At 39.6% G+C, this 23,064-nt stretch overlaps 1 long non-coding RNA gene across 1 annotated transcript; it reads left to right on the top strand.

Moving 5' to 3' along the window:
- Nucleotides 1-10,154: 10,154 nt before the first annotated feature.
- LOC143269121 (uncharacterized) lies at nt 10,155-22,791 on the top strand. Its single transcript, XR_013045484.1, has 3 exons — nt 10,155-10,252; nt 21,822-21,905; nt 22,368-22,791. It is a non-coding gene; the product is annotated as an uncharacterized LOC143269121 (long non-coding RNA).
- The last annotated feature ends 273 nt before the right edge of the window (nt 22,792-23,064 follow it).

Below are 23,064 nucleotides of genomic sequence, written 5' to 3'. Positions count from 1 at the left end.
AAGTTTAGTCAAGAGTCTTTTGAACATAAGTGTCTGACTCTTAAATGAAACTGTTTTAAACAAAACCCTGACTCCAGTTTGTAGCAATTGCAAAAAGGAGCACAGATTCTAGATACAAAGTGATAAAAAGAAGCTCAATGATTCTGGCCAAGTTACATACCTCTTCTCTCTTCTCTTAATTTACACTGGACTCAATCACAAACGCATCTCTCCTACAATAGGCTCACATATTCTTCTGAAACAATCTCATTCAGAGAAAATGAATACAAGACACCTGAAGAAGGAATATCAATGAATTCATGTAGTGAAAAATAGAGGGAAAAACAAAGAGAAAGGTGAGTCAAGAGATAAAATACCAAGGAAACAAATGATGCACAAAGTAAGTCAGTTATAATAGAAATTAAATAAATGAGGGCCAACAAGATGGCTTAGTGGGAGAGATGTTATCATCACACCTGAACAACCTCAGGATCCACACAGGGGAAGGAGCAAACAGATCCATTAGCTATGCTCTGACCTCCACACATGTACTGCGGCACATGAGTTCTCCCTACACATACAATAGGTAAATAAATGTAAAAACAAATTTAATGAGAGAGACTCCCCCATGTTGTAGAATATTACTTTAACTGGGCAAAGATGTGTTACATTTGCTTATGTTGTGGAATATTACTTTAACTCCGTAAAGGTGTATTATATTTGCTTATACTACATTTGTTTAACAATGTAAGGATGTGTGTTTAATTATGTAAAGATGTGCTGCATTTGTTTTACCTTTCCTGCCTAAGGCACCTGATTGTTCTAATAAAGAACTGAACGGTCAATAGCTAGGCAGAGAAGATGGATAGGTGAGGCTAGTGCGCAGAGAGAATAAACAGGAGGAGAAGTCTAAGCTCAAGAGGAATGAGGGGAAGAAGAACGAGAAGAGAGAAGAGGAGAGAATGAGGGAGAAATAGGAGAAGCTGGGGCCATCCAGGCAGCCACCAGGCAGCAGAGACTGAGCAGGACATATAGAAAGAAATGTAAAGAAAGGTTAAAAAGCCCCGAGGCAAAAGGTAGATAATGAGAAACAGGTTAATTTAAGTTAAAAGAGCTATCCAGAAAGGAGCCTAAGCTAGACAGAACATTTTTAACTAATAATAAGTCTTCCTGTCATGATTTGGGAGCTGGTAGGTGATCCAAAGAAAAAGCCTGGTACACCTCTGAGGTTCGAGGTTCAGTTATAGAAAGCATGCTTTTGTCCCACACACGGGTCCCCAGTTTAGCCTAATCTCAAAGAGTCTCAAACAGTTACCTTCATTTGGCCTTGGTAAAACATTGAAGGACTGTCAGCTTATATCCTAATTGAGAATTACTATAGTTTGTGATGCTCAGAAGACATGTCCATATTGGAATCACATCTTCATCAACATGGCATTATCAACATGTCCACCAACTGGGCCAGATGCCATCACTTATCACTACAATGATCCTCTGAAGAAATTCCTGTAAGCAACATTTGGTATCATGAAAACAAAAACAACAACAATAACAACAAAAACCCAAGATCTTTCAAAATATCCCACTCATCACAGGAATTTCAAATGGACAACACATGCTTACTGGCTCATACTAGCTAACTCTGGGGCAGACTCAAGTTATGGCTTCTTATTGAAACCTAGACTCCCCTGTAGAGCATGGAAACAGGGAAAAGTGTGCAAACTGGGGCTGGAGTCAGAAGTCTTGTATAGACTTCACAATTAAAATTCTACTAGAATTCACTGGTTCCTAAACACTCATCTTTAGAACAGGGAGGTTTGTCTCCATGGTCTCAGGAAACTCCTCAGCCTAATGTGAAGCTCAGCTTACTTTCCATTAATCATCCTAACATCATGGTCTTCTGGCCAGAAATATCTGCACACTATTCTGTTGGACTTTCCCTATTTTTCTTCTTCCCACCACCGTTAACATTTCTAATATACTTCACTTCTCATGCAAGTCTCATCCATCTTCAAGGGAGACTTGATGTCTCACTCTTCTTATTTACACTTAACAACTTTGACTTTAACTTTGAAAACTGCTTATTTTATTTGATTTCTCTTTAACAATGAAATTACTAATGTCATAAAGTTCTTGAGGTATCTGAAACTAGAAAATATGATCCTTGCTAGTTTAACAAATATAAATTATTGAGTATTGGATAAAACATTTAGATGCTAATGAACTTAACAACTTCTTACATAAGGTGAGAATACTAAACTTTCATTTATTATAGAGTCAAGACAGCTTTGTGAGACTTCATAGAAATCATGATAATTTGAAATTTATGATGCTAGGTAGCATTCTCAATGTATATAATATATGCAATACATTTATATTAGCTTAATTTATTTATTGTTAAGATCTTTTTATCTATTCCAGTAACAGGTTTTCACAACAGCTCAATAAAGTAGCTGCTTTTATTGACCAATATTTTGTGGCTTTGTAGAGGAACTTTGAAGAGGTTAATTGCCTTGCTTAGAGACACTAAAGATTAGGTAACAGGGCTGTGGCCAAATCCCTTGTACTTCACCACTAGCCAATGTTCCACCGTAACTTCTGTATTTTAGAGTGCTAACTTCTGTCATTTAATGGGATTATTTATTTTCCTTACTTAGAACCTGACAGTGGCTCACGGTTGGAAGACAGCTGTTGGCAGATGGTCTCTCCACAGCTTCTCCTTGGTCTCTACCTCTGTAAATTCTCTCATCTGGGATTTGATGTGAACTCACCAATAAATAACCCACACTCTAGAAATACCAGAAGAAAAGGTTTGTTGCCAGTTTTCACAAATCAAAAAATCACACATATGATCACTGCTAAAGAAATACAGTTGATTATATAGGTAACTTCCAGTTCTATTGACTTTTTGCACACTGGTTTGTGACACAAAACAAGTGCAGGAGTGATCACACCTCCACCCATCTTTGAGTCCAGGAGATCTTAAGAAGAAAACGTCCTCAAGGCTGTGACTCATCTTACCCAGCTACTGATTGCAGGTCAGTAGAGTCTGAGTGCCTGTGAGGAAGGAAGAGCAATAGCCTCCCCAAGTGGATAAGTGGATCACCTGTAATATCTGAGGTTTCAGAGGCCCGTGGAGGTAACTTCCACTCTTTAGAGGCAATATTTGAATAAGTGATGGTACTTAGACACGCTCTACTACTATGGAGTGTTGGAGAAACATCATTGAACTAAAAGAGTTCCTTCATTTCTCCAACATCACTTCAATCTCTCTGACCCACCAGCTGCATCCACAGCTCTACTTTCTAACTGCTTGTTGGGCATCCACATGTGATATCATATGCCAGATCATGATCCTGAAAACCCTTCCTGGGAAGATGAAACTTCCTCAGTTGTGGCAGTGAGTACGAAAAACAACTCTCTCTCTATCACAAGATATGATAGGAATTTTGATAATACCACTAAATCACTAAAACACTTGAGTCAGAGACTTACAAATTTACATTGAAAGAAAGAAAACTCAGAAACAATATTAAATAAAATAAAAAAAACATGTTGTTTGGTACAACAAACAAAAAGGAAAAAGAAAAATAACAGTATTTAGGGTTTGTAATATGTTACAAAGGTAAACTAGCCAGAATTTATGAACAACAGCTAAGGTTAATTAGAGAAAATATGGGTCTGTAAGGATGGCTCAGTAGTTAAGAGTATTAGTGTTCTTGCAGAGGACACAGGTTCAGTTTCAGCACCCACATGGCAGCTCATAGATTTCTGTAACTACAGTTCTATGGGATTTGACTGTCTATTCTGGTCTGCATAGGAATAGGCACACACATATGCATGCAGGCAAATTTCTTATACTTACAAAATAAAAATAAGTAAATATTTTTCTTAAAAGAATAAAATGAATGTGCCAACTACTCCCTTAATGGAGCATTTGACTAAATACATGTGACTAGATCATGGTTTTCCCTCTCGAATCTCTTCCTAGAGCCTCCCCACCACTCTAACTTGATGCCTTCTCTCTCCCTCTCTTTAGAAAACAAGCAGACAAAACAATAAACAAATAAACAGGAGTAAAATTAGCCAAAAAACAAAGTGCATGAGACACTCATACACATGCAGAGACACACACATACACAAACAAAACTCGTGAAAAAAAATCACAGCTTTGGAATCCATAAGATACATGCAAAAGACCAGTAAGGTTTTGTTGTTGTTGTTGTTTATTGTTTTTTTAAGCCCAAACAAATAGGAGACAAAAATACCTTTGAGTTAAATTACATCAATTTTTTAGGGAATAATTTTCTTTACTCAACTTTCATAGGACATTTGGATTATTGGTGGTGCCATGTGGTAAGTATTGTTTTTACTATTTCTAGAGTGTACATAGAAAGTCAGGTTCCATGGGCTTCACATCAAAGCCCAGAAGAGGGAATTTGCAGATATACCTTAAGAAGAGACTGTGAAACCCAAAGGAAGGAATTTGCAGAGATATCCTAAGGAGAGGCTGTGAGACTGAAAGGAGGGAATTTGCAGATACTCCCTAGGAAGAGGCCCAAGCAGCAGCAGTCACCAGAACTGGGCTCTTGCTGACTCATCCTACAACCCCCACATTTCTTTCTTTAATATCTCTGAGTCAATTTCCTATTTTCTTGTCTCTCATTCTGTTACTGTTGTGAAATGACATGAGAGGCTTTGGTGGGTTTGGATCAATGTGCCCCGTGGTGGGTGAGGCATGCCATGTGGGCAGGGTGGACAGCAGTGTGGTGCTGGGAAAAGCTACTCATGTGGCTGATGAGGCAACCACATGGAAAGTTTTTTTATTGAGAGAGAGAGAGAGAGAGAGAGAGAGAGAGAGAGAGAGAGAGAGAGAGAGAGAGAGAGAGAGGTGGGGGGAGGGAGGGAGGGAGGTGGGTAGGAGGGAGGGAGGGAGGGAAGAGAGAGAGAGATGCATGCTATCTCTGGGGAGAGGTGGGAGAGAGAGTGAATTGGGAGGAGTTTTTTCTTAAAGGGGACTTCACATAAGATGATGTCAGGATGCTGGGCGGGTCCCCAAGGAGTGGGTCAGAATACTAACATTCCTCCGTTTTGATTATTTTAAAAAGGTGAGTTATGGATAGCAAGTTCAGGGGAATGAGGGCGTCAAATTCTCAAGGCTGCTTTCTACTGACAAGGGGCAAAGTGGGGGGGAGGGGGACTGGGAGTCATGGCAGGAGGTGTGAGTGAAGAAGCATTCAGTTAGCTGTCACCATGGAGATCTCAAGTGTGGATCTCAAGTGTCTGCTCCTGGAGGGAGCTGAGAAGGCAGGTTGCAGCAGTGATGTTCCAGGGGCTTGGGGGAATGGCACATGAAGTCAGAAGTTAGGAGCCCTCACATCTGCTGTTTCTCTGGAGGTAGAAATGCCTCCATTGTGTCGATAAATTAGGAGACAACAGAGTTTTTGTGAATGGGCATGTGAGTGAAGTTAACCTGTCAGTATTCTTCTGGTTGGCATCCTCAGTGGGTGGCTGGCATCTTCAGAGATGCAGGGGCTGGCTTATCTGGAGGATTCCCTGGGGATTGGCCTTTACACCAATCTGGTAGGAAGTGTGAAACTGTAAAATACACTCAAAAATGGGTGGGGTCAAAATGGGCTCTGGAGACAGGAAAAGGTCAGGAATTGTGTTGCAAAAGCCAGAAGGGCATAAAGAAGCTGTGGGCACCTCCAGAAAGGGTGTAACAACCTAATTGAAACTTACGTGATTGCCAATGGTGGATAGAGTGGTGAGCGATTGAGTGAACCAGAGCCTGTTGTGGGTAGACTGGGTCCAAGATCCTGGCATGTGAGGGGCTGTCAGGAGGGCCTATCCCAGTCATGCAGCACCAGTGTTAATGTTGAGAAAAGGCATGAGAGGCTTTGGCAGGTTTTGGACCAAGGTGCCCCACGGTGGGTGAGGCATGCCATGTGGACATGGTGGATGCCAGCATGGGCTGGTGGAAAGTTAGTTACTCACATGGCAGATGAAGCATCCATGAGGAAAGTTATTATTATTATTATTATTATTGAGAGAGAGGAAGAGAAAGAGAGAGAGAGGTGTTCACTATCTCTGGTGAGAGGTGGGAGAGAGAGGGAAGGGGAGGAATTTTTTCTTAAAGGAGACTTTATATAAGGGGCAGGTCAGAATACTAACTAACTAACACATTCAACTCTTTATTCAACAAAGCAAACATATATTTCCATGGTTACTGAAACTATTTTCTGTTCATTCCCTTAGAATTAGAAAGCCTAGGAAGATACACATACATCATTGTTCAGTGTTATTTTTGAAAATTTGATGTTATTCCCTCCCTGATGTCTAATAAATATTTTATATTTTTAATGAACAACTTATTTGTCATTTAAGGCTTTTTGTTTCTCCTTCAAGTGAATATCTTGCTCAGCACCTCCTGTAAGTAGCAGGGAATGAGTGTCTATGAGGGCATAAAGAAATTGGTCTCAGTAAGTTCATCAGTCAACTGCAGGCTCAGAGGTAATAGCCTATTAGACATGGACTTTTGTACTTCCACTGCATATATAGTACTGAACCACAAGGTGGGTTACAGTTTCCAGAGCTTGTTTCCTCTTACAGCTCTGCATCAGAGCCTTTGATAGGCCAACTGTTCCTGTTCCATGGACCAGTGTGGATAGTCAACAGAGCTCCAGCCACCATTTCCTGGACAGACCATGTCCATTCACTAAATAATGGCCATATATGTAAATTATGACTTTACATGCCTGATAATTAGTTTTACTTCAACTATTTAAAGATAAAAGAATACGGATTCTCATTGTCTCAATGGTAGGGATATGGAAAGCACATACATGAGATGATCAGTCAGCAGTTGGGTTCTGGGCACAGAACACAAATGTTCCCAACATTGAGAATAGCTCGTTTTGTAACACGTTTAACAATTAATAGAGAATATAGGGTAGTAGTTATGTATATGGGGCTACGCAACAGCTGTGTTGCTTAATCTTCAATGACTTTGAGTGAGAGATGTAAACTCTCCAACTTGCTATTGAGACTCAAATAAGAAACTGCTTAAAGAAACCTTTTCCTCAACAGGGTCATAACAAACCTATACATACAGTTAGCCTTCACTCTGCACACACACATAGCTCGTGCTCTCTAGTCCTGCAGGTAACGCTCATCCTCTTCACTGCTATTCTCCTGGGGGTCCTCAGGGACCCAGAATGGACCTCTCTGAGAAAAACCTGAGTCATCTCTATGCCAGGAACATCTTAGATAAAGAACCATGACATGATCAAAGAGCAGGTGAATGGCCACAAGAGGATAGAGACAGATATCTAGAGAGGAGGATCTAGATACAGACTGCATAAAAAATTCTGGAAAGATTATATCTACATATCAATATCATCTACATATATCTTTTCATCTATGTCTATATATCTATATCATCTATGTCTATAGCTACATATCTATATATCTTTGTCCTTCTTTAGCTTATTTTATCTCACCTATATGTTCAAGCATGAGAACCAAATAAGTGTAGGAGACTTATTTCTACCATAAACTTTTGATATGTTGGAAAATTTCTTAGTATAAGTTAGAAGAAATCAAACTATGAGTAATTAATATTACATTTAAGTATAAAGTTTAATTGCAGAGCCTATTTCAGTCTACCTATTAGAAGAGATTTTAGAAATTGGAGGTATGTGAGAGTCTGTATAAGCATATAGGCTGGGGTTGGGGTCCAGAAACACCAATAAGGAGAGGCAGTAAGAAAAATTCTTACATCCTGGAAAGAACAACAGCTCCTCTGGATATCAATTCCCACCAGCAGAGTTGTTCAAGCTGCTTGCTCTGATGCAGCCAGGATAACACACCCACCCAACTCAGCCTGGGGCTTCTCAGATTCTCCACTACTGGATAGTAGACCTATTTTTAGTGTCTAATGTTCTCTGTATCTCTAGGTCTGCCACTTTGTTTTCTTTTTTTGAAATGGGGTTTTGTTTTGTTTAGCCCTGGCTGTCCTAGAACTTGCTCTGTACGCTGGGGTGGCCTCAAACTCTGAGATCCACCTGCCTCTGCCTCTCAAATACTGGGATTAAAGGCAGGTGCCACCCCTGCCCAGCTAAGGAACATTTCTTCATAAAAAGGTACCTACCAGAAGAATAAAGACCTGTATGTGTCACAGAATGAAACTTGTGTCTACATTGTGTAAGGAAAGTAGAAAAACCATAAAGTCCTAATTTGCTTCTTTATTACAAGGAAATTATTAATGCAGTGTCTGCATTAAGACTCCAAGTCCCCTCTAGAAAATTCTTAGTATTTCATTTGATATTTACTTTGTGTCTTTGTAAAGACTCGGTTTCAAGCCTCAGAATCTTATTTCAAAGTCTTTTTAGAAAAAAGTCCTAGCTCCAATTGTTATGGGCGCAGAAAACACTGACTCAGTTTAAATTGTAATTAGCTGAATTTGTATTTCAAGCTGCAGCTGTTCTCAGTTCCCATGGTTGGATTTGGAACTGAGATCCCGCTAAAAGGGGAGGACTGCTTTTAAATGCAAAGGCTACAATGAACTCTTGTGAAGTGAGTTTCCTCAGGTTTGAGAGAACGTCTGGGGTCTCTTGAATTCCTGGTATTTCTGGTGTTGTCTTAACAGCCTCAGGTTGCTCTCAAGGCTGGCCACCAGAAGAAGTTTCTTTAGCCATCACATTCCCCATTGACTCTTGTAGTAACTGTCCCTTTATTGTCAGGTTTGAACTTGGGCCACTGCCAGGCAGATGGGGATAAATGCAGCAGTGACAGTGGGCCCAGGGGTAGAGGGTTTTTATAAGGAAAAACCACAAGCTAGGAATCACATGCTTTGGCAACTTGGGATTGAGTAGAAGGGCTATGGGGCAAGGTGATTTTTGGAAACTATTGGTCTAGACGTTCAGCACGAAACCACATTTGAAACTATTGGGTTGGACTTTTTGGTGAGGAACCACAACTTGTTGAGCAGGATTATCTGGGCTGCTTGGCAGGATTATCTAGATATCTTCAAGGGCCATAAACTGCAGACAGAATGTCTACAGGAGGATACTGCCCTGTATCTGTTCCCATTCCTGAGGTCCTTCCTGGAACTGAGTACAGCAGGTGGTCTAAGATGGTGGCCCTTCCCTAAGATGGGGTCTGCATTGCCTTCACACTCTAGATCATATGAATCAAATCATTGATTTGTGTTTGTTGTGCCCAGATCGCGACCTCCAGAGAGACCACCAAAGATGAGCATGCCGGAATGCAAAAGCAAGGTTTAATTCTGGATATCCAAAAGCAATACAAGCCTAGGCAGGGACTTTGTCCAATACATCCAACACAGTGGAGGCTGGAGGAAGTGCCCACCTGTCTGCAAGCTCAGTTTTTAAAGGGAAAAGTCACAAGGTTACATCATTTAGGGGTGCTAGTATGGATACAATTCAGATTGGCTCGCTTCTAGGGACTTCTAGAAATTACTTCTAAGGGAGTGGTTGCCCGCCACCATTTCTCATTGGCTGCCCTCAGATGGGGGCATTTCTGTGGTCAGTTACCCTGGAAACCAGGGAGAGGACATTCCATTGTCTGACAGGCATTGCCTTGTGACTATCTTGTGATTCTGTACTTTTACACTTCCTGGTTTCTGGAATCTGAACTGACTGGTTTCAGTAACTAATGGCCTATTCCCAAAAGGAGAAATCTTAGGCCTTAATTTTAGGGTGAAAGCATTTTGGTCTTATTTCTAAGATGGCTCATTTTGGTGTCACAGTGTTGATACAGGTTGATACTGAGCATGTAAGGCTAATATTTTAACAGAGTTGATTATTTTATGAGATACATCAATTACAGTTTAGTAGCCTTTTTTTGTTTCCACTGGCTCTAGAAGAATGAGTCAAATCTGGGAGATTTAATTTTAAATGTTTTTATAGTATTTGTCCTTGATTTCCACAAATGAGCATTAGGATGTATAAAGCAGTAAGAGAGAGAAACTAAACATCTGCTTTACCCAGGTAAAATTTGTAACCATGAAGTAAACCATTCAATCAGATCCCAGCCTCCATGTTGAGTAGCCCTTTTCCAAGTTGGGGTTTTGTTTTGTTTTGTTTTTGTAATATGTACTTGTGATACTGAAGGAATGCGGAGGCCAGCATGGGCCCTGGCATGTCAATAGGCACACAAGTAGCCATTTTGCAAGAGAGAAGGAAGTGACTCCTTCTGGTAGAAGTGAACAAGTTTCCTTTGAACCTAACATTCCAGCCTTTTGTTGAGGGTAAGTGGTGACATTCTCTCTTCATAACTGCTTCTCTGCTGAAATTAGGATCTCATTGTCAGGGGCAAAGAAGGTTGGAATGCTGGTCAAGGCTGGGGGGGGGGAATTTAGGCAATGGGGGGACATTGATCAGAAGCATCTGGTCAGCTGACCCAGTCTGAAGAGACAGGGATTGATAACATCAGCTAGCCTGGTTCACATCAGCTTTCAGTGAGTTCAGCGCTGTCCGGTTTTGTAGGACCACCTAGTGTTGGTGTAGTGTAGGTTACTTTGGAGCAGTTTGTAGTCTGCAGCTGATCCCTGGATAGATGGTGTCTGTCAGCTGAGTGGAAATATGCTAGGATAGATACAGTCCAGATACAGAAGGTAAAGAGCTTAGGAGAAAATCTTTTATTTGGAACCTTTTAGGCCTGTAGTCCTGATAAGAATGGGGGGGGGGGGCACGAATTTGTCTTCAGGCATAGGCAGTGGGTAGGGAAGCTTAAACTGTTGAATGACAGGACAGGAGTACTTATCTGGAGTCTGTTTGACCCATAACAGGTGGATTAAACTCATGACTGTCTGAACCTTACATGTATTTCTTTTAAGTTTATAAGAAGATAAACATTTTAGCATATTATCATAAATATTGCCTGTAATCTGCACTGAAATCCTCATTATAAAAAAAATAGTTGACATGTGTCTGTAAACTGTTGGGTAAATTCACACCTTGAACCTTAGCAAACATTTTAAATGCCATATTCAGCAGATCTGAAGAGTTTTGAGGGCCACCAATTAATTATACCTGATTTTAAACAAACTTTATTTGTTTTTGGTTACTTGCTTCAGGCTTAACCTTAAAAACATACAGGAAGCTAAATAACGCTTGTCCCTGTAAAGTGAATTACATTTGTACTTAGCATGACTACAAGCACAGTTCTGAGTACATTAAAGAATTTGATCATTTATAAGGTGATTATTAACTTGCATGTCCTAATTATCTTTAACAGTTTATAACAAGTTATCAGTTTTTACAAGATTAGCATTTTATGGTTTTATCCTTGTTAAATTTTAGCCTTAAGAATTACAATTTTTGAATCAGAGATCTTTTAGATACAACATAAAACTTTAAATTTTAAATGCAGCCCATAGAGAGACTGGAAGTTTTATTAAAACATAAATATAGTTCACAGAGAGACTGGAAACCTTATTTTCTTGATTCTTTCATAGTACACCATTACAGAATATCACAGGTTTTTTTATGGCTCAGTTCATCCAAATGGCTCAGAAACATCCAAAGCTGTTTCTGACAGCTTGAACAGCTCTTAGGAATTTATAAACCTCATTTGTCAAACAAATCTTATTAGTCATAAATACATTGTTTCTTTTTTATAAATTTCTAGAAGTCTGGTGTTGAACACAGTAATAAAAACTTAAGTGGGTAGATGTATATCTCTAAGTCAGTTTTTGTTAACCTGAGTAGACCTTTTATACCATTAGGAATTAATAAATCTTAATTAGGCATATTTTATTCATTAAACATATGTTGTTTTTTGTTTTCAATCTAAATTTTATTACTCTCAGGACAAAAATCATCATACAAAAATCCATCCTAATCCAAAATATCTTGGAGACCTGATGTTGCCTGCTTAGTTGATTTATAACACGTGATTACCTTAATCAAGATGGTGGTAAAGTCAATGGCATGTACCCTCTTTAACCTTAGTAAAGATGGCTGCCATCCACATAGTTAGTTTCATCCTCATGAGGTCATCAGTCAAAATGGCTGCCAGTCACATGGTTGTTATTTATTCCAAGGTGAGGCCATTAGACACATATCCCTTTAACACACACACACACACACACACACACACACACACACCTCTGTATAGATTTTTAACTATCAATCCTTTTGTTACAAGTTTTAAGTTAATTTTTTCTATAGATTTTTAACCATACCCAATAAACTTACAAATCTTGAAGTACAAAAGGTTTACATAATGGTCTTACAAATCCTGAGATGAAATTTATACTTTAGCAAAAGTTTTAGGGAGTTAAATAAAACCAAACCTAAAGCATATGAGCTGAGTACCAATAATCACTATTGGGAATAGTCTTCTTTTTGTTTGTTTTTAGCTAATTTAGAGCACATAGTGTGTTTTCCTGGGCTGTTTTATTGGGAGCCTTTGGGGCAACTGCAAGTAGCCATCATACCTAAATTTGATAATTTGATATTGAATATCTGTGACTCTTTCATATGTGATTTGTTGACTCTTGTATTGATTTTCCTGTAACTGTTTTGTCTTTGATTTAAAAAAACAACAAGGACAAAAAAACCTTTTGTGTGTTTTGTTTGTTTGCATGCACATAAGAGTACATGTGTGTATATATATATATATGCATTCATGTTTGTGGATATGGGCACACAAATGCAACAGTGCATGTGTGGAGATTTGGGAACAAGCTTGTGTGTCAGTCTTGGCCTTCTACCTTGTCTGAAACAGAATTTCTTGATGTTTCCTGGACTGGGTGGTCCATGAGATTCTGGGAAGTCTCCTGTCTCCACTTCCCATCCATACACTACTACTACTTCAGCTTTACTTGAGTCCTGGGGTTCCAACCTGAAACTCTCATTCTTACATGGCTTCACCCACTGGGCCATCTCCCCAGCCTGTGCCCTTGATTTTAGATGGTCTTACTATAGTGTGTCTAGGAGAAATCATCTCTGAATTGAGTTTGAATACAGATTTCAGTTTTTGCTGTAGCTAGTCATTGGTTGTTTGGGGGAACTTTTGTTATACAAGCTGGGAGATCCTACTACCTACTATTTCTTCAGAAACAAACTGGGAGGCAGAGATTGTCTGACATATAGTTTGATTCAAGTCTGGGCATAAAGTAGGATAGAGACTATCAATGTTTTATAAAAACCATTCTCCACTTCTTTAAAGGGGGAAAGTCTTCTGGCTTCTTATGGGCTTTGGGATGTTCTTTGTCATTCTACACATTCCTTGAGGGATTTGTAGAGTAAATAGTCCATTTTTTTTTTTTTGGAACAGCAATTTCCTTTGTCCCTGTTAACACACTAAGTTTTTCTTCTCTTTTTTCTTTTCTTTTCTTTTTTTTTAAAATAAGATTAACAGGAAAAGGAATGAGGAAGCACCACCAAGTCTCTCTCCCTGGAACTTAGAGTGCTTTGTAAACAGCAAAGGCTGTTAAGGGACTGGGCAAAGGGAACAGAGTTTGGCAAGGCTTTGTTTACATTGCTTATCAATACTCAGCAAAGGGAAGGCAGTTCTTTCCTGGTATAACATGGCTTTTTTGTTGTTGTTATTGTTGTTTATAAATTCATTTTTATTTCATTTCTGTCATTTTAATCTGTTTGTTACTATTTCTACCATTATTTCTTCAAATATGCCTCCCTCCCTTCTTCCCCGATCCCTCCCTCTCTCCTTTGTGTGTGTGTGTGTGTGTGTGTGTGTGTGTGTGTGTGTGTGTGTGTTCCTATCACTGAGAGCAATGTGTTTATTCTATAGCCTAAACTGTCTTCAAACACCTGTCACAAACTAAAGAAGATTAAGGAGATGTAGGAAAGGAAATCAGCCCCTCATTCAAGTGTCTGCTTGAGGTCCTTGCCAGTCAAGAGTCCAGAATTTTGATATAATTAACAAAATTTACTGTGAGGGTTACCTGTACAGAGACAATTTTTTTTTAAAGACACTCCAAATAAGAATGATAAATCAGTATGAACCAGCTTAAGGCCTGAGTATGTGTGATCTCTGTGTTTGACTTTACTCCTTTCTCAACTTTATATCTGGAATTCTGGGAGAAGTTAATAAAAACAAGATGATGAACTTCGTTTACCATCAAAATATATTTGAACTCCCCTATAACTTAGCATAAAAGCCCTCTTTTGAACATTATGACCTATGGTTTTATCTGTCTGTACTCTTATCCAGAATACCTCTGAAATAAGTCTATGATCTCACTTGGGAAAAGAAAAAAAGTTTCTTTGAATAATAAAATTCCAGAAGTTATCAAGGTTATCTATAAGGTTATTGCAAAAAACATGATGTATGACTCTCTCTTGAGAAGCTCACCCCCTTGTCTAGGGTGTGCTGCCGTTTTCCTGGGCTACCACCAATACACATGCTTAAATTAAATGTTAAAACTTTTTCTTAATAAAATGTAATTCTGCTTCATATGCATTGGTCCTGAAATTCTCTCCTGTTATAGTCAAGGATCCTGCTTTTCCTGAGTGAAAGTCCTCAAGGCAGAACCTCTCAGGCTACTGACAGCAATGCTTCGATGTATCTCTCCTGCTGCCTCAGACATCGTCACCAAGAAAATTATGAGGCTAAATATATATTTACCATTAGAAGATGATAGTTATAGAAAATATATTTCATGGTTTTCCTCACTATTTTAGACACACACACACTCATTATAATTAGTAAAAGTGAGATCACACTAGATATATTGTTTTGAAAACAAGAGTGACTCATTTACTGTCTTTATTATTAGACATTGGTTTGTAACCTTTCTAAGGATTGCTTAATGACTAGCACTAAATGAAAAATAGAGCAAAAACAGCAAAACATCTCACAATTCTGAAAAACTGAAAAAAAAAATAGTTAAAAATCCAAATAAGATTGTGAAATCAATTAATAATGCACCAAAATAAATGAACCCGGAAAAGCCAGGATTTGGACATTGTCATTTCTGATTTGTGATTCAAATCAATTTGGTGACAGAATCCTTACTTCTATCCATTTATCTTGTTGGGGAGGGCAATTTTGTTTTAAAACACATGTTATCTGGCTCCAAATAGCAGTCATTTTCTTTTCAGGCATGACCCTCTGGCTTCAGAATGAGAATTCCCATCACTTGTAATAGATAAGGACCTACTTTTCTGAGACGAAGATCAATCCTACTGACTCTGCCTTCATCTCTCTACTCTGGCCATCTGTCAATATTATTTTGTTGTTGTGATTTGTATAAATCCATGTCCCAATGTTATTTGTCCTCCCATAAGAAGGACTTCTTAAAAAAAAAAAAAGATTTGGAGGCCCCAAAAGGACCTAGAAGTGCCCTCTAGGTACTGGCAAAGAAAGAGATCTGCTTTCTCCAGAAAGGTCCAGGCACAGCATCAGGATGCATGAAGAGTGGGATTCCCCACTATACCCTGTAAAAGGGTAGAGCTAAGTACCCCCAAAAGCCTGGAGTTGACAGGGACGATAGAGGGGCAAAGTGAAAAGGCATAAGCATCATGGTGTCCTCTCTACACACTCTTGATGAGCACACATGAACAAAATCTGGAGCTACCTGACAACAGAGTTTTTCTTGAATGAGAAGAATGAATGATAGCATGCCTTGGGTATATCTGGTCAGCTCAAGAACACTCCAAATGGAACAGAGGATAATGTGTCTTCTGGTAACATGAGTGGATCTTGCTGTAGATGTCAGGATGGTGACCAACTATGTCATCAGAATCTGGACATTCAGGAGACCCAAGACACAGAAGTTCTGGAAAAAGCCAGACTTTTGGGCACAGAAAATAGTGAGGACTTGCCATCCACACAAACCTGCAGAGAACACAGGAAAAGTCAGAGTTAGGAAGAATTGGGCCTCTGCAACTGTGTTTAGAGACAGGGTTTTTAAAGAGATGATCAAGGTAAAATAAGGCTGTTGCTGTATTACCTGATGACATGACTGCTTCATGGTATGATTAAGTGGAAGGGTTTTATTGTAGATATGAGAGAGAACATCCAGAGGCATCTAAAAGAATCCAAAGCAGAGAGAGAGAGAGAGAGAGAGAGAGAGAGAGAGAGAGAGAGACACTAAACATGGCCAGTCAACTGGACCTGGCTAGGACAGAAACAGGAGCAGAGCAGAGGGAGAGAGGAGTAGGAGAGGTGTGGGTGAGTGAGATGAGAAGACAAAGAAAGTGCAGGCAAAAGAGAGAGCAAAAGAGGAATCATCGCCAAAATAGTCGGGTTATAAGGAAAATGAGTAGCTGGAGGGAGGGAAGCCCATGAGCTGGATAAGTTTAGGGTAGGGCAGGAGGTGAGAAGATCTAGGATGTCAGCATTGACTCTGAAATGTGTAACAGGCACTGGTGATACAGAGGGACCCTGGAGGCCAGCACACACTTTGGTTTGTTAACAGGCACCACAGGTAGCCATTTGACCCTTCTGCCACTGATGAGGGAAATGGCTCTTTTATTAGAGGGGAACTGACTTCACAAGTTCCTAAGGCACACTGGCTTTAATCTAACCACCAGAATTTGTGAAAATGGAGTTTCCTTTGGACCTGATGGTGTACATCCTAGCCAATAGAGCTGGTCCTCTCATAAGAAGTGATACCAGAGGCCTGTGGTCACAGAAGAAAAGTTACCTGATGAAATAGCAAAAATTAGCCATCTTGGGCACCAAGGAAGTATGAAGCACCCTAGTCACCTCCTTGGTCTTGGATTTCCAACCTCCATAATTGTGTGCAAACAAATTAACTGTTTCAACCACCCAAATAGTACTGTTTTGTGATGGGAGTCCTAATTGAGCAACACAAATGTTTTAAGAGCTGTTAAGTACAGTGGAGAACAATGAAATGAGAGAAAGAGTGAAGATGAGGGCATTCTACAGACTTCTTCTAGACTGACCAACCCATGTTGGCAGTCGGGAAACAGAGTGTTGAATGTGGGTGTTCAGGTGTTCATTCTGCAGTCTCTCTTTTCTCTTGTTATTCAGTCTAAGACTCCAGTACATGGCATAGTGCAGCCCACATTTGGGGTGAGTTGTTTCTCCTTAGTTAAACCTTTGTGGAACACCTCACAGACATACCCCAAAATGTGTCTCCTCAGTAAATTCAGCCAAGTTGACAGTAAAGATTCACCATCTCAGTAGCCAATCCTGCTTCAGGAAGGAATATATCTTTAAATACTCTTAGGGCATATGCTAATGGCCTGGAAATCATTGACTCAATGATTCTGTCAGTTGATTAACACCAGTGTGCTCAGAACATGATCAGGGCATAATTGTAACCTGCAGCAATAACCACTCAAGAGTGAAGAGACTGAGTACAGTACTCTGCTGCCCAGAGGAGCAAAGTCAGACCAGAGAGGACTTGGGACTGGGCTGTGTAGTTCAATAACCTAGTTTTAGTTATTACATCCTTCCAAAAGATCCAATTAGACCAAAAGAACATGTTTATTCTCTCTCACAGTTTTCTCCCTCTCAGAGCTCAAGGTCAGGTAGTTACCATTGGGCACAGCAGACACCTGTTTTCACATTATTGCTATTCCAAAGACAGGAAGGTCTGCATAGACATCGAGGTTGTATTTTATTTTTAGGAACAAAGTAAAATACACCTTCTTATTTCATTATCTCAAGGATGGCATTGGTAAATGAGAGCCAGAGCACCCTTATGTGAATAAAAATGCTGCTGAGGGACGGACATTCTTAGCTGAAGGGGGAGTTGGGGTCACACAATCAATGTCCAGATCTGTCAAGTCAGTATATAGACAGAGGTGAGCTGAAGGATTCTGCATCTTTATGGAAGCTGTCTCGTTGTTATAGAAAGGCATCATTCTCCATGTGCTTCATTCCCAGTAGTCCAATGCCAAGAAGACAAAGAATAATAAGATCAATGCTCAGAATGACGACTTAACATGTAAGAGGATCTAACTGGCTCTGGATGACAGGGAAGCAGTTACATTTTCTAGTGAGAGAGGAAGTTGATTCGGTGAACCTGACAGATGATTTTGGAAGCTTGGGATTCTACAAGCAAGAATGTTGTAGTGAGAAGAGACTATCAAATGGTTTTGTTTTGTTTTGTTTCCAAGAGAGATGAAATAGGCAGTGTTCTAATTCTCAAGTTGTCTGCTCAGAGGCTGGCTTTCCCAGAGGGCACTGCCAGGAGACCTTGAAGAGTTCCCAAAGACTCTCATAAAGTCCTTCCTCTCATCCTCCTTTATTTCCTCCTCCCACTTCTTCCTCCTTCCTCTCTTCACCAACTTCATCTTCTACCTTCTCTTCCTCCTTACTTTGCTTTCTTTAGAAATCATGAATTATGCTTAACTTTTTTCTCACTTTCCCTACTTCTCAAGGACTGTTCTCAGGGCTTCAAACAGTGGTAATGCCCAGTTTGCCTAGACAAACACCCTCTGGCTCTACCTTCTTCAATTCTTGAGTTGAACAGAATCATACCAGTTTGGGACCCTAAAAGAAGCATACTCTGGTGAAGGATCACAGAGGCATCAGGCTTTTGTATGGTCATTAAAATTCTTTCAGTTTCTTTGCTAGACACAGACTCATTTCTGATCTCTAAGGGCATCTGAACAAAGACTGCAACCTGTGCTTAATGCATGAGTTGAAATTCTTAATCGTGTTCTGGAAGAAAAATCAAAGGCTTTTATGGAAGGTATCACACATGTCAAAAACCTGCCAAAGCATCTATTTTTAAAGAGCTGTTCTCCCCTCTGGCTTTTGGATATCAAAGAAGTTGGTCCCTCCCATGTGAAGTATCAAGGGACAAGAAAGAAAATAGGGAAGAAATAAGGCTGTTTCCCATGCTCTGCTAACTGAGAAAAATTTCCTCAGAGTTGAGGGGTGTCTACCACAAGTTTGCTTGGTAAGGTGAAGTTTTTTTCGCATCTGACTGTAGTTTCCCATGGGTAAGATGGGTAAGGTTAGGAGGATTGTCTCTAAAGGTTCTAGGAATGTTAGACTGTGCTATTAGATGAGGAAGCAAAATGACAATTCTTTACATATTTATGTTTGAAAAACTGCTGGGCAGTGTTACAGTTATGGTGTCCCCCTATGGCCCTATGTTTGAACGCTCCTGCTGAATTGCACTTGGGAGGCTGTGGAGCCTTTGGGAGGCTGGGTCTAGCTGGAGGAGGTGAGTTACTGGGGGTGGGTCTTGTGGTTTACTGGGACCTGTTTCTGGTGAGTTCTTTGCCTCTTGTTGCACTAGACTGTGAGAAGGTGAGTAGTCCCAGGCACTTACTCCTGATTCCATGGAGCCTCTTCCCTGCTATAACGGCTTATAACCATCCAGGAATGGCATGGACCATGTCTTCTCTGCTATAACGTCTTATATCCATCAAAGAATGAGCCGAAATAAATCCTGCCTCTCCTAAATTGCTGTAGCCAGGCATTCTTACAGCAAATGCTAAAAGTAACAAATGGGAGATAACTACAAAAAGGTAAAGAATTGTAAGAGTTCAGCTGTGAGATAGTGAGGAAATTAGAAAGCAAAATCATCAGCATTATCTATGGAAAGCAAAACAAAACAAACAACAAACCAAATCCCTTGCCAATCACATGCAGAGAAGCTATACAATATAATTGTTCACAATAACTCTCAACTATGTTGTGAAAACATTCTGGATCTGTAGGAAAATCTTATCACATGGAAACAAGGAGAGATGCTAAAATAAGAAAATGTTTTTAAGGCAAACTCTTATGATGGAGTTCTTCACTTGTTTGTTTGTTTTTCTTCAACAAAACCTACAATTTCAATTTAACATGCTAACAAAGCAATGGCTTCCAACTTGAGAAGGTAAGAGTGAATCATGGAGAGTGGTCATGAACTAGTTCAAACCCCACTATACCCTATTTGAGTTAAACTATGCAGGGCTGGCACAGGGAGAGAGATGACCTGAGGGATAAGGATAATGGAGTTCCCAAGTCACCACTGCTATCTAAGCATCACACACCTGGCAAGGATGAAATTAAGAGCTCTGGAATTTGGTAGCCAATGAGCTTGAGAAATGTCCTTCTACAGTGCCCTGCTGCACCCCAGCTGCCAGCATCCCCAACGTCTTTATTCCTCAAAATACTGTGATTTATTGTCAAAGTCTGTCAGACTCAATTCCTTAGAAAACTAGCAATAAGCCAAGCCCGTGCTTTTTATATGTGATTCCATGCTCAGTAACAGAATTTCTGTGGGCTTGGGAAGTCCGTATGTCTGGATGGGGCAAAAACCACTTGTTGTATCATAAATGCAAGTCTGCCATAAAGAACTAAGGATGGCCCTGACACAATCAGACAAAACCACAAATAAAATGAATATCCCTGAGAGAAAATGAATATGAACAACATACAGGTGAATGTTGAGCACAGCCATGTACGGCAGCTACTGGATGATAGAGTGCCAGTTAAAAACAACTCAGAAACCATTTCTTTGACACATATGGCAAAGATTAGTGACCTGAAATACACATGGAGTTCTTAAGTCACTAAGAAAGATGAGCAGCATAGCAGAAAAAGGAGTTGGAAGTGACAAAATAAACAATGAACATGAAAAGCAATTCAATCTTAGAAAAAGACTTAAAGTGCATACCAATATAAACAGAAATATTATCATTCACTTGTCTCACTGACAAATGTCAAAAATAACTCCTAATAATCAGTCTTGGTAATAATATTAGTAGTTAAAATGCTTTCATGAATATTAGTAAGAGAAGAAGATATATGGCAGTTTCCAAATGAGTAATTAACAGTATGTTGTAAATCTTGAAATATGTATTGCTGCAATATTCCATTTCTAAGAATTCATGCAAGGTCATAGTCATATAAATTTCTAAAGATACATATACATTCAAGATGGATATATTTAAGCAAATATTAAATATTTTTCAAGATAACCTTTTAATGAAAAAATATAAGTACCCTGGCTATGAAGTTTGATCATATAAATTTAAAACAGTATTTGTGATTTTATTAGCAATGGAAAATAATAAAAACATTCTAAACCAGTGGTTCTCAACCTTCCCAATGCTGTAACTGGACTCTTTAATATAGTTCCTCATGTTATAATAACCCCCAACCATAAAATTATCTTTGTTGCTACTTTCATAGCTGTAATTTGCTACTGTTATGAAATATAATGTAAATATCTGTTTCCAATGGTCTTATGCCATCCTTTTGGTCACATAAATAATGTTTAAAAAGTAGAAAGCAATGAGTGTTTCTTTTTCAACCTTTCATTTTTAGTATTTCTCTATCATTTGGGATTCTGTAATATGTTGTTTAATCATAAAAATGATAGATTCAAATGTAAGCAAATAATAATATTCAAGTTTCAGAAGTAAATGGATGTATTCTTTTCATTATTTCTTGACAAGTACGATGTCCTTATTTCCTTAGCATAGATATCTACTAAGATTATATCCAGTCCCAAACCACAGTGGATATTCCTTTGAAGGAGACTCGAAATATTCAGCAGATGGCCTCAAATCTTTTCAGATTTCAGTCTGGCTTGTGAGGGACCATTCTTGGTTTCCTTTTTTTAATAGCCCTACTCCTGGCCATGGTGGCCTTCTGACATTCAGATCTCAGACTCAGCTCAACCTCATCTTCATAGAAAACAGTGGGAAAGTGTGGAGGGAAGGAGCAGGCAGCAACGGGTAGGACCAGGGGAATGTGCCAGAAAGACCACGCCACTGTGAGCCACTGTGAGTCACTGTGAGCGAGGACAACCAGGGCCTTGGGAGAGAAAAGCTGGTCTCAGTCATGATCCGTGTGCCACCACAAGTTCCTCTGATAGAGAAACAGACTTCTAACTCTGTCCTCTTGATTGTCATCATCAGGTTGGTCTTCAGGACCCACTTCGACAACAATGAGACTCCACGTGTTCCTCCTGGCTCTCTTTGCCATCTTCCAGGTACTGCACGGTAAATACCAACTATCACGGCCTTTCTCATTATATTTTCTTTTTCCTTTCCCAACGTTAATGATTATCGGAAAGTAAAGCACTAAGGGATGACTCTGAAATCACCTCTATGCCCCCAAAATCACGTGCATGACACAGGATACTATGCCAGGTATTGCCAAAAGGGGGAGAAGGAAAGACAAAGGGTCAGAGAGGTAAAGGAGGAAAGATAGCTATGAACGTTCCTTTGGTATATGATCCCCATGTCTTCATGACACTCCAGTCTTTTTAGGAAAGTCATCTTCAGCTGCCCCTCTACCAAACGAATGGGATGAGTTGACAACCAAACACGTGACTGCTGTAAATGTGTGTGAAAGCAAAGACTCTTTTCATATGCCCTGGACAGAGACCTCCAAGCATTTTTACCACAGCAATTATATCAGTTTTTCCAGACTTCATACAAATGTTCTCTTTTGCTTTTTAGCTATCAGCAGTGCACTCCATTTTGAAAGACCTTGCTACCTCCGAGGAGGCATCTGCCTGAAGCAGGGAACACCAAATTGTGAGCCTTTCCGGGGGCCCTGTAGAGCTTTCACTGTTTGCTGCAAAATAAGAAACTGACACCAGAGGATTCAGGAACTGGATGAGCGATATGAGTGTGGATTCTGTTGTCTGAGTGACAGCAACGTGTTCAAGTCTAAATCACACATTGCTCTGTTATCACTATTGATTAAAGAGAGGGATGTTGCCAATGAAGAGGTAGGCAGGGGGAGAAAATGGTAAGAATTCATTTGTATTATATTTTAACATTTATAAAGAGGTTTGTTCATGTATAGAATCTTTGAAAACATTCTGGCTTATCTGCCACATTTTATAGATGTAGAAATAAAATATTAACTCAAAAAAAAAATCACAGACAATAAATTGAAATGTAAAGTTGAAGATTCTTCTTTCAGTTTTCCGAAGACAACTCTGGCTACAATGGGACGTGTCAGGATGTGAATGAGTTCATCACTATGAGGTAGATGCGGACTATGGTTGGCTTGAGACCAGCCACAGCACAAGTGTTACACAAAGGTTCACTGAGGAGCTGGATGGCCCAGGGGCATTGGGCCGAGGAGGAAGCCTCCTTGGATAGGTTTCTATTGCTATGATAAACACCATGACAAGAAAACAGCTTG

Source organism: Peromyscus maniculatus, chromosome 17 (assembly GCF_049852395.1).
Source record: "Peromyscus maniculatus bairdii isolate BWxNUB_F1_BW_parent chromosome 17, HU_Pman_BW_mat_3.1, whole genome shotgun sequence".
In the NCBI taxonomy this organism is placed as follows: Eukaryota; Metazoa; Chordata; class Mammalia; order Rodentia; family Cricetidae; genus Peromyscus; species Peromyscus maniculatus.
Note: the sequence above shows the minus strand (reverse complement) of the source record. Positions and strands in the feature narration are given on the sequence as shown.